The following is a 12,875-nucleotide window of genomic DNA, read 5'->3' on the forward strand; positions in this document are numbered from 1 at the left end:
CGTACAAAGATCAGTGTTTACAGAGCCATAGTGCTGTCTGCTCTCTTATATGGATCCGAATCATGGGTCATCTACCGCCACCACCTGCGTCTCCTAGAACGCTTCCATCAACGCTGCCTCTGTACAATCCTAAATATCCACTGGTCAGATTATGTGACCAATACATCTGTTCTAGAACAAGCAGCAGTCACAAGTATTGAGGCCATGTTGCTGAGAACACAGCTGCGCTGGGCAGGGCACGTCTCAAGGATGAAGGACCACCGCCTCCCTAAGATCTTGCTTTATGGTGAACTTGCCACCGGCTACCGCAAGAGATGAGCCCCGAAGAAAAGATACAAGGACTCCCTGAAACAACATCTCAGCCTTGGCCAGATTGATCAGCATAACTGGTCTACTCTGGCCTCCAATCGGGAGGTCTGGAGACACACCATCTATAACACTGCTGATGCCTTTGAGAAAGCACGCAGGATCACTCTCGAGGGGAAAAGACAACGCAGAAAGAATTGTGCCCTGCAGAATATACCACCTAAGGAGTCTTTCTGCTGTGCCTTTTCCAATCGGCCTTTTTAGCCAGCAACGTGCTTGCAACAAACGTGGGTAGAGACCTTTCCCAAATCTTCGTTCGCAAAGCCCAGCCATGATGTATAGAAGGCTTGTATGCACAGAGGAAATAATTCCATAGCTTTGTGTGTAAACCCTTTTATGTTGGGCTAAGAGTGATGTAGATTAAGTTAAGCAGAAAAAAAGCTCTCGTAATACAGAATACATGTCTTTGTGAAGGAGCTCATGCAGAATAGCTACTGCTATACTATTTTCCAGTGCCTTCCATCTGGAGACATGCACTAAGCTTTCACTTAAAAAGCAGTGGTAGTCCTCACATCTAGCATATCAAAGGAGAATCCATTCTAAAACATTTGGTGCAGTCTTTCTGAGTTCAGCCATAGGATACAAGATTAATATTTATCACAAGAAGATTTATTTGAATAGTCTTAGGAAGGAGAGAGTTTGACCCTGTGAAGCACCAGAGAGGTTACCAAGGAGACTGATAGAAAAACATCTTGAAAGGCTTTTTGTCCATGACTGCAACATCTATGAAATTAGTTTTCTACTTTTCCAGAGCTATAGTTATTTCATTTCCACAGCTAGAGACACCAAGTGGAAAAATAGCTTGCTGCTAATGATTTGCCCCATTGTAATCACACATGCTGGATACTAAAATGGCAGTACATGCTCCTAATGCTGGGAGCCATAAAACAATCTAAAACTGAATGGAGGGCTGTTTGAGAAAACCATCACCTCCTGAATTTGTGACAGAAAATATCAGATCTATCAGCTGAAATCCAAAGCAAAATCTCTTCCCATCTTCCTCCCCGCCCCTCCTTGACCAGCCCCTCCAGGACACAAGCTTCTTTATCCAATTCTAGAGTACTTTACTTGCTCTCCTACGTGACACATAGGAACCTCTCTAATTGCCTAACACAAGAGGTATTTTGAAGATATGGAAAATAAAGAATAACTACGGACTGGGAGGTGAAAATGGAATGTCCTGCCCTGAATATCAAGCTTCATTCATTACTGTAACAACCTAAATCTATTCAAAGGGAGTAAGTGGGTATACAAAGGGAGGAGTCATTCTTGAGAGTCCAGAGTCTTATTGTAATCTATTGTCAAATTTCATGTCTGAAATTCAGCATGTGCTTGTTGCCAGCTTGAAATTCTTTCAAGATGATTAGTGTCAAGTGCATATGAACACTATTCAACTCCCTACTTAAGTATATAGTAATATTTCTTTCTCTTAACTGTAGGAGGCAAAGCAACTGGTGTCTGCAGGACAATTTCGGTTGAACTTAAGTTTTTCTAACTGATGATTCAGGCTTCCTCAAGATGCAGATAAAAATCAAAATAATACACAGCCTTTGAACCTGTTCCTCATGATAGATCAGAACTCAGTCTTTTGAAAATACCTGAGAAAAGTAGCAGATGTAACTTAAAAATGAAGTTACGGATGAAAAAAGCCACATTCACGGATGAGTATGATATAAGACTGAGAAAAGAGATAGTCCCTGAAATTCTAACATTTACTTTTTTTCAGTTATGCATTCATCCTAGTAAACTAAAAGAGATTAGTAAAAATAAAGAAACTACCAGATGCGAGATTCCTGTCTTGACTTTCTGCATGCTTGAGAAAGTGGTCATAGCCCCTGCAAATCTTGGAAGGAAAGTCATACAATGAGAGAATCCATGGTGGGTGCCTGTTCCTCTAACAATGGCTCAGCCATGACAGACCTTTGTGTGAGGCCTGGTGCCATAAGCATGCAATAAACTTCTCTCGCTCTTCTTTTTCAATAATGTTCAGCGAGAAAGTCTTCTCCTGAAATAAGGAAGAAGCTCGCCACAGCAAACACAAAGGAGAGTATACTTCAACATGAGACAGTGCCAAATTTGGGAAAGTGCATGGCCCTGAAAATAACGCATTCCTTCTTTAAAATTAAATTATTCACAATTATTAAAAACTTAATCTAAGTAAGCAGCAATGTGTTTTTAGGCTAACTTCGAAAAAATCTGTATTGTTATGAACCAAAATACATCATAGTTCTTCAACTGTTGTCAATATGTAGTCACTTATAAACCAATCAATTTTAGTGCAAAATATGTATAGAGCACTTATATATCCCCATGAAACAGTTCACTGGTTTAAATGCTTTTTTGTACAACACCATCTTAATAATCATAAATAATAATGCAGAAACATATTTGGTATACTTTACACTAAAGTGTAAAAATTAGGAATCTCATTAAATAAGAAACAGGTACTGAGGCACTTTTGCCAGTAGAAAGAAGTGACAAATACAAGTCAAATGGTGTATTTATTTGTAAGTATTTTTGATGCATAAATGAGATGAAAATTATCTATTGTGGAAAAGAAAAGCTAAATTAAAACAAAATACACAAAATTAAACTTGTTTGCCTTCCAATTTAAATTATTAGTTATGTTATATTGTTTAAATCAGACCACTGTCTTTTCACAGTATGAACTGTAAAGAAATGAGTACAAAAACATCTCAAAAAACTGATCAGTCTCCTCTGGAAAATTCATCAGGCATTACTAGGAATTCAGTATAGCGTTCAAGGCAAAAATGATATTGAGAGCCTCAAGAACTGATTAATCAGGATTAGGTTTTATTTTACTTCTTAGCAAAATACCTTGCATCCAAGGATACACAGAATTTAGAACCACACACTCACCTACTTTCCTCTGTCTTTTTCTAAAACACTCAGTGCGTTTTAAAACATTCACACACAGATCATGCACTAAGACATGCTACTGTCAGTGACACTGCCACTGTCAGATCGGTCATCGGTGGCAACACGGGTCCTTTGGTCATACTTGCAATACTGATGGCAATAGTGCAGGCTAAATCATCATTACTGGTCATCGTAACAGAAGGCGAGTATATTGTTCCCTGCATGAATTTCCTTACTGCGGTAAGTGGCTTATCTGAGGTCCTTAAGATGGTGTTGCCTCAAGGAAGTGAACAGTATTTGAGTTTCTGTTAGTCCTTGCATGACTGCAGGGAGCTGGTATCTGTCCTGCATAGAGATTAATGGGTGGAGTCATATATGAATTGGCAGGGACACAAATGGAAGACAACTTATAAAGCTTCAGAAAGAAACTGGAATTCAACCTTATACAGTGAGCCTGAGTACAGGGTGTTCTCTAATGTCAGATAAATACTCTGAAATTACATCCTCATGGAAAAGAGTGACAAAATTATTACTGATCTGGGATGGAGTTCCGTCCAAAAGAGAAAGCTGTGCACATGATCATCAGTAAGGGCAGTCAACTGCTCCAATCATACACAAACTTAAAAGGAAGACACATAAATAAGGAATAACACATAAACATAAAAGGAATAACACCCCAACTAACCTAATCAAAGAAGCAAAATCCTTAACGTAACAGATCTTATTGACATCACTAAAGAATGACTGCACATTCCTTATTCTTCAAGCTCAGCCATGACAGACCTTTGTGTGAGGCCTGGTGCCATAAGAATGCAATAAACTTCTCTCGCTCTTCTTTTTCAATGCTCTCGGATATGACATAGGAAGATGAGATTTTAGAGAAGTCTCAGACTTTCAATTAAACAGGATATTAAAGCTGCTATAGCTTGAAGCCAACAGATATCACAGAAGAAAGCCTAAAGCGTTCTTCTACGCAGTTGTTCATGGCCCTTTCCAGCAATGGGTGTTAAGAGATCACTGAGTAATTACAGGTAGCCAGGTGGACTTACACTGTCTGGTTAAAAAAAGTCTAAAACACAGCAAGTAATTAAAAAAGAAATGTATAACAGTTTAATTCTTACTGTATTCTCTCATTTCTACCCTTCTTTTTTGAAAAAGCAGTCTCACAACTGTATTTGTAAGACCAGCTGTGAAGCAGTATTGAACCAGTGTAAAGGAAATTGCAAGCAAGTCTGAATGCAGGCAATGCACCTTGCCTAAAGCTTCTGTTACTGTTTCTACACAGACAGAGATTGTTGTTGCACAGATCAATGATCATGTAAAATTCCTTAGGCAGTTAATGCAGCCTTAACCAACTTGCTCCCAGTCCCTTTAGCAATTATTTTACCTCTTTCTGGTTCAAATGAAGCATTTCATGCCAAAAGAAGAAACACTAGAAACAAAAAATTAAATTAAATGTACAATATATTCAGGTTAGAAAAGCGAAACAGACCTAAAGAATCTGAACGTATAAAAATATAAATAGATGAAGCATTTAACTGTCATTCTTAGCTGAGTTTTCAGTATTTTCATCATTTAAATACTTATATGTTGGTTTGTGAAGGATATCAGAATGGTATTTGAATCAGAGATAGCTGCTGTGATTAGTTCCTCAGTCTAAATAGATACCTATGTAAATTAATTCCTTTAAAATGCTACTAAGAAATCAACCAATACAAAACAAAAATTACAGGGGTTTTAAAGGTTTGGTTTTGGTTTTTCCTTGCCCAAAGGTAAAGGAAATTTATTTAGTGGAGGAACTATAATTTAAAATGATTCGATTTACCCTAAATGCACAGGTCATTTAATAACTTTAAGGCCACTTAAATATATTTTCAATAAAAACCTGTTGCAAATCGCTTCACCAGCTCAACTAAATAAATTTGCTGCCATTCTACATATCATCTTTGTCTTATAAGAATGTAACCACTACATGAAACATAAAGCTATGAAGAGCTGAAACCACAGTCACAGGCTAAACTGTCTATAGCCAAGAAAATAAATTAATGTCTCCATCCTATAAAACAGTTTTACACATTATCATGATGCTGAACTTGAGCTTTTTTTCCTGCTACTTATTTTATGATCTTCACCTTGAGGCTCAGTTTATTGACCTGCAGCATGCTTTCTCACATGATGTCCTTTAAAACATATAAATGCAAAAGGCATTCCAAGATACTTTCTGCCCTTTCTCACATTTTATGTGGAAATTCTCCTTCGGCGACATGTTCACAGACATCTTAAGTCTCTCTCATAATTCTCATTCTCCTGGCATTCGCCTATTGAAAAGGTTTATCTTCTGTACTGTAATTCAGTGGTAAACCATATACAGAAAAGACTATTTTGTTATATGCCTAAAATGTTAGAGCCTTAATTCATATGTGGAGCTCCTGGGCACTAACGTAACTAAAAATTAACTATAAAATGTTATATTAAATTGAAAAAAAAAAAAAAAAAGCTATTTTCTGCATGACATAGCAGCCAATTTTTTAAACTCCTTTCAAATTATCTTCAATAACAGAACTCACTGTTTGACAATGGTTTGACAAAGGTATCTCATGTACAATTAAAAACACTTGCGTAAAACTTGGTCCTACCATCACAGCGCAAGACTAACACTGTTAAAGCTGCTCAGGATGGATAAGAGCAATGTTGATTTAAAATATTTTTTTCAGGAATTCAAAATTGAAGTTAAAAGTCTAACTGAGGAAAGCAGAGTTCAGTCCCAAACACTTTTATAAGCATAAACTTAATTAGCATAAACTTAAAGGACAGTTGTATAATAAACAGTTTTCTCTAATATACACTCAATGAAAATGTAAACAGGACAGCTGAACTTCACTTAAGTAAAAATTTGTTTGCTTTCCTTCAGATCTCCCCAGAGCAAGGCTGAAGTAATTAATCTACACAATACTGTGAAAATGGAGTCACGAATTTTATTATCTTACACTGATATCATCTTCTGGAGGACCCAAGAATTAAATTTCTATGAAAATGTTACACTATATGTAACCCCTCTGAACTTGAGGTTTCTCTTGTAAGCTCCACAGAAGACACTAGAAGGGATGTTGCAGACCTTAAAAGCATGTACTTACTACTGCACCTTTTCTAGAATTCCTTCTGACAGACATAATGTTTTATCACAGACATCAAATCCTCCTTTACTGGATACCTTTTTACAGTAATGTCTCTCCTCCCTATTTACCACTTTATCACCAGAGCTCTGCTACTACCTGTGGTAAAACAAGAACACGAAGAAAACTGGAAGAAAAATAAAAATGTTATTTTCTTTAATTGTTCTCCCCACCTGTAGAATTTTACATGAAAACCAAATATATCAAAGTAACATATTTTATTTGTGAAAAAAGCAAGTCAGATTACCAATAATTCACAGGCCAAGATTTAAAATTTCTATCATAGTATAAGTTCAACTTGTATGACCTCAGACAATTTAGGATATTTATTTGTTTTTATGGGTATCCTCTTTCTCCTAAGCTTCAAGAAGTAAGTGTGGTAAAGAATTTGTCCTTTAATTGTCCATTTAAATCTGCATTTTTCTGAATCAGAAACATCCTGAAAAATTTATCCAAAGCAAGATCTCCAATGAGATCATCAAAAGATAGCCTGTGCTGTCTTATTTAACCTTTCTGTTTTCTTTTTTAAAGAGAAAATCCCACCACAGCGGAGCTAAGGTTATCAAAGCCTCACTATAATCCATTAGCCCTGTTACCTAGCATAAAAGAAACAATGCAAGGACAGTAACCTCCATGTCTGCTGATTCTCAATCTCATGTGCTGATACAAAAATCCATATCATTTATCAGGAAAATATTAACACATGCAGCTTCATATACTCTGTTTTTTCTTATTTAAAAACCCTCATATCTCATCTTTAAAATATTGTATAACAATTAATTGAAAAAACCCAAACAACAAGAGCTGAACTCTGTGGTGGCAAGGTTAATCTTCCTCATAGTATTCCTTATCAGTATCAACTTCTCCACCCCCCAGAAGAGTGCAAATGGAAGCAGCAAACAAAACAAAACATATCTTGAAGTGCATGCTGCAAATGAAGGAAGCAGTGAATATTGTCAACTGTGTTTTATTTAATTTTTGTTTGCTATTTTGATTCTATGTAATCACTGAGAAATTAAGACAATCACTGGAATGGACAGTGCTTAACCTAAAATATGCTTCCTTGCTAAACTGAAAGACATATTATCATCACAGTTTGTAAAATATATTACAAGTACTCATTGGCTCAGGAACAAATAGAGGTCTCTCCTGGGAGAACAGGGGTTTCCCCAGAAGCAAAAAATTGTGTGAAATTACTGCCTTACCCAGTTTTTAGTGGAGAAACACAGGGAGACTATAGAAAGTCTCCTACAGAGACGTGGAAGATTTTGGAATCAAAGTGTCTGAAGTAATTTGTTAACGTGACCAAACAACCAACCAGATTTTAACCAGGTTAAAAGATTTTAAGAAAAGCAGATACCTGAAGATGTGATATACACACACACACATATTTGCATTAGTGCATACATGTGTGTGTTAGAGAGAATCATGAAACAACATTAAGTTTTTTTTAATCAAGCACTTCCCCTTACCAGTTGGCCTACTTTCATTCCTTTTTCAAGGGGCTCCAAAAGCATCCTGCTTCAGACTCTAGTGTTTTCAGCTAGCAATGACTGGTTTCTCACACAGAAGAATGTAACTACATTGAGTCTTGTGTTACTGTTAATGCAATTGATTCCCGTTTGCTCCATTCAAAGCCCATCTTGTTTGTTTTTAACTACTTCTTATGGGCCAGATTCAACAACTGAAGCTTCCACCTCTTATGCCAACTCCATTTATTTACGTTACACCTAATGGACTGTAGTCACTCCTGATTTCCAGACACAGAGCTCAGGGCTTGCCTGCACAAGAAAGAATAACTTATTTTAATTTAAGGTTGGTTTTCTTTTTCCTGAGGAATTGACTCAAGCAAAACTGATGTAAAACAGACTGAAACATCTGTTTGGACTTCTGCATTGATTTAGCTTATGTGGTATAAAAAGTAGATCTGTGCTTTTTAGTCTCTGATGAAAATTACTCTTTCCCTNGTCTGCTACTGACTTTCCTTCTTTCTCCATAAAAGAAGTGTCCAAACTGTAGTGCACAAGACACTCACATCTGCTGCCATGAAACATTCAAAACTTAACTGAGCCACAGCTTCTGGGTCTCACTGCTCTTATACAGCCAGCACAGCAATGACCCCCTGGCTTCCATAAAACCTGTGGGAACAGTCAGGAGCTACTGCAGCCACTGCTCGCACTCAACAATAATGAACAGCTCTGCTGTCCCCACACAGACCTGCACTTCTGTTCAGTACACCGGAAGAACAGCAAGACATGGTGAGGTAGGAAGAACAGGATTAAGGAGATTCATGCACACAGGGGAAGCCAAGGCTCCACTCTGTTGTTGCGGGAAATTAAGGTTTATAATTTGGGTATGTGGAGGAGAAGGATGTGACTGAAGTCTGACATTAAGAGTAAGCTTCTATGGATGCATGAATAGATAAGGAAGGTTAAATGTGAGCATTCAACTGCAATCCTAGCTTGAAAGATGGGAACATGCAGCAGGGAAGTTGGAAGGGGAGCCATAGATGAAGGTCTTATTTGGCATGGTTACAAAAGCATGTGACCCTGGATACCAGAAGTGACTGATGATGATGATCATACACCCACTAACTAGGATTGGAAACTCCTGATCTGTGCTATCTCACCATCATTTCTGCAAGTGTGTCTCTTTTCGGATCCTTATATAGTAACTGCTTTCTTGCATCTTTGTACCACCTACTATCTATTTTCTATTCTCAGCCAAAAAAATTTTGTCTTGCCTTTCCTTCTGCTTTTACATATAGCACTAATCTAATATTTAAATTAATGCACTTAATGGCAGGCTTATAATAAGCAGCCAATTTTGAATTATTAAGGGTATCTCACAATGATTTGTAGAAAATGCTCAACAAAATTAACATACTTAATAGGAAAATAATTTAAGAGTAACTTTCTGTTCCATACTCAAGGTTTAAAAACCAGAAGTTTTCTTTAAACAACATTTATTTGATTTGATGCCTTATTTGAAATTTGACTCACATACACACACACATATACACAAACTCAAAATTTCAAATGCATTCAGTACACAGAAAAAAATAACAGATGATTGGTTTTAAATTGTTTAAATCTCACTCTGGAGTTTGCTAAAGAAAACCCTCTAGAGGCTAAAAGTGACATTTGGAGGCTTATCCCATAATATGTCACTAAAAGATGCCATATCCAAAGGCATCCAAGTGTACATGCATAAATAAATTATTACGTACACTGTTTTATGATAAGTCACATACATAAAACAAACAACACTGGGTCTACACAAGTATGTATCTATCAATGAGAGAGTAAAAAAATAAAATTTCAGTATGAATTGTATAATATAGCTATATTAATTATTTTTATATATTAATATATTTATATATGCAAAATACACATAATAAAAGTATTGTATTGCATATATTAAATCTATCAATATATGTAGAAAACCTACCCAAACAATCCAAATCAATACTATAAAAGACTGGAAAACAGTGAAATTGGTGATTGAAACATACTACTGATATAGGTACTTAAATGTTCATAGAATTTGGAATTAAATTAACTGGTAAAATTCATTTCTGTGATCGAAACTGATCTCGACTACAGTATCTTTAAGGCGTGAAAATAATGGAAAATCAGTTCTACCCTTTCAAAAACAAAGCAAAGAAAAAATCCTCCCCTTTTCATGTCACTGGCATAACTTGATAATAATGCATTGATCAGGGCATACAAAGTTCACAAACCTGTTGTACAAATTTTTTTATGACCGGAACAACAAAACTGGGTCTACAAAAGACTTCTATTAATAAGATATTTCAAAGATAATATGTCAGTCTTTATTTCAGTCTCAGTCTTCAACTGGACAGATACTGAGTATCGGCTTTGATGAAGGAGGATTATACTTGGCCTTCTGCCACACTCCTTTGTAGCTATAGCATCTTGGTGTCCCTGAAGTAGGAACAGGATATATTCTATTCCAGCTCTGCCAGTCTGCTGGACAGTTCAGTGCATACATATAACCTGATTAAAAGGTAGCTCCATCCCTGGGGTTGCCACCATGAGCCCAAAATTAAGCACATACACACCAGTTCTATTGAATAGCCACATACAAGGACTCCTGAAGTGGATTCTAAATAAATACACCAGAAAAAATGTGTCGGATAATCCAGTAAAAGCCTACATTCATAAAGCCATTATTCTCTGGTTTTCAACTCCCTGTCACAAGGCATGCTTAGCTAAATTTAGGAGCTATGCTTACACCTGTATCAATTTCTGAGGTCAATGAAATGTGTCACAGACTGTATCCAACAGTAATCATGATCCTTAGTCAACATTAATTCTAACCATGCTTTCTTCCATTAAGACAGTCAATAAACTGCTTTTTTAACCCTGTTTTTGCAGCATCATAATTATTCTTTAGTATTATACAGTTTTGAGTACAAACCAGCTAGATTTTGAAGAAATGCATTCTAAAGTAATTCTGATCATCCAGAAACTAGTCTTCCCAATATCATAGGCACCCTTCCTCCATCCTCCCACATACAACTCAAAAATAACTACAGTTCACACACCAGATGTAGAATGAGGACTTATCGGCTCAGTTTCCAATTCTATCAAAGGCTCCTTTTAGGATCTTGTGCATGTGATTATTTTTTCTGTTTAATTACTCATGTGTAGAAGGAACACAAGTCAACTTTTTGTTCCACGTGTGTTGTAAGGATTTACCCACACCTATGAAGTATACAAATGCCATATTAAGGGCTACTTAAACACACAAGAGGACAAGCAAACAGGCTAAGAAGCTGTGGTGTCCTGAAGACATTGCAGAACAACTCTCACAACAGGAGGACTTTTCAGGCAGAAGACTTGAGCAGAAAGTCAACTGAGAGCAATTACTACCTTCACAGCAAGGACTAATCAAGCCGTTTATACCAACCCAAAAAGCACTTTTGTTCTTTGTACAGTCACTGCACAAAAGACTCACAAGTTTCACTATTTTCACTGAGTACCTAAATTAACAACCTTCCCAGGTAAACAAAAGTACAAGATAGACACGAGATTTCTCCTCTAATATCTCCTTGCGGAACACAAATTTAAAACCCCACCTAGCCAAATCCGTACAGCAGAGACCCGACGCAGCGCAGAAACCACGGCAGGGAATATGGCCCCTTTCCTATACCCCGAGGCGACTTTCACTTTCCGGCTCGCTGCAGCGCTGCGGAGCCGGCGCCAGCCGTGCCACCGGGAGGAGCCGGGGGGACTGGGGAGGGGATGGTAGGGGGTGTGCCCGGGCCTCAGGCCGCGGGCCCTCAGGTTCCAGGCCCCGCCTGTGCCGTCCCACCCGCCTACGCACCATCCATCCATTCATCCATCCATCCATCCATCCATCCATTCATCCATGCATCCATCACCGGTGGCAGCGGAAGCGGCAGCCCACGGCTAGGCCCCTACGGCTTCCCGCCCAGCGGCGGCGCGGAGGCCCCTGACACCGGTCGGAGAACCCGGCGACGGCTACCAGGGATGGGACGTGCCAGCCCGCCCCTTGCAGCCCGTGCACCTACCCACACCATCCCAGAGCCCGGCGGCAGGGGATTGGCGAGGGAGCGGCCCGACCTCTCCCTCCGCAGCCCCGCGCGGCGCCGCTCCGGCCCCCGAAATGGCTGAACAAAGGGAGCCTCGCGCGGCCGCCGCCGCCCCTCGATTGGCCGCAGGGCGGGGCCGGGGGCGGGGGCGCCGCTGCCCCCGGTCACCCCGGCAACGGCGGGCGGGATGGAGGCGGGGGTGAAATGGCCGTCCGGCCACGGCACCGGACGCCGCCCGAGCCCCCCAGCAGAAATGGGCTCCTCACAGGAATCACAGAATATGGTGAGTTGAAAGGGAACCACAAAGGTCATCGAATCCAACCCTTATCCCAGCATAGAGTCACACTATGTGCCTGAGAGTACCATCCAAATGCTTCTTGAACTCCATCAGGCTTGGTGCTGTGAACCACTACCCTGGGAAGCCTGTTCCTGCATCCAACCACCCTCTGAGTAAAAAACATTTTTTCTGACATCTAGCCTGAACCTCCCCTGACACAACTTCAGGCCATTCCCTCAGGTCCTGTCACTGGTTACTACAGAGAAAAGATCAGTGCCTGCCCCTCCTCTTCCCCTCATGAGGTAGTTGTAGACTGCAGTGAGGTCTCCCTGCAGTCTCCTCTTCTCCAGGCTGAACAGACCAAGTGACCTCAGCTGCTCCTCATACAGCTTCCCCTCAAGGCCCTTCACCATCTTCTCTGCCTTCCTTTGGACACTCTCTAAGAGCATATATAACTTATATTGTGGTGCCCAAAACTGCACACAATATTCAAGGTGAGGCCGCCCCAGTGCAGAGCAGAGCAGGACAATCCTCTCCCTCGACCGGCTGGCGATGCTTTGCCTGATGCCCCCCAGGACACAGTTGGCCCTCCTGGCTG

The 12,875-nt window shown here is 39.4% G+C and overlaps 1 protein-coding gene across 1 annotated transcript in view; it reads right to left on the bottom strand.

The window, feature by feature from the left end:
* TNPO1 (transportin 1) overlaps window positions 1-12,083 on the bottom strand; it is a 67,585-nt gene extending 55,502 nt beyond the window's left edge. The window contains exon 1 of the mRNA XM_017808207.1: window positions 11,980-12,083. The gene's annotated coding sequence lies outside the window, so the exon portion shown is untranslated. The remainder of the gene's footprint in view (window positions 1-11,979) is intronic.
* Between the last annotated feature and the right edge of the window lie 792 nt (window positions 12,084-12,875).

The sequence above is a fragment of the Lepidothrix coronata genome, unplaced genomic scaffold, assembly GCF_001604755.1.
Source record: "Lepidothrix coronata isolate B3197 unplaced genomic scaffold, Lepidothrix_coronata-1.0 Scaffold22, whole genome shotgun sequence".
Taxonomy (NCBI): domain Eukaryota; kingdom Metazoa; phylum Chordata; class Aves; order Passeriformes; family Pipridae; genus Lepidothrix; species Lepidothrix coronata.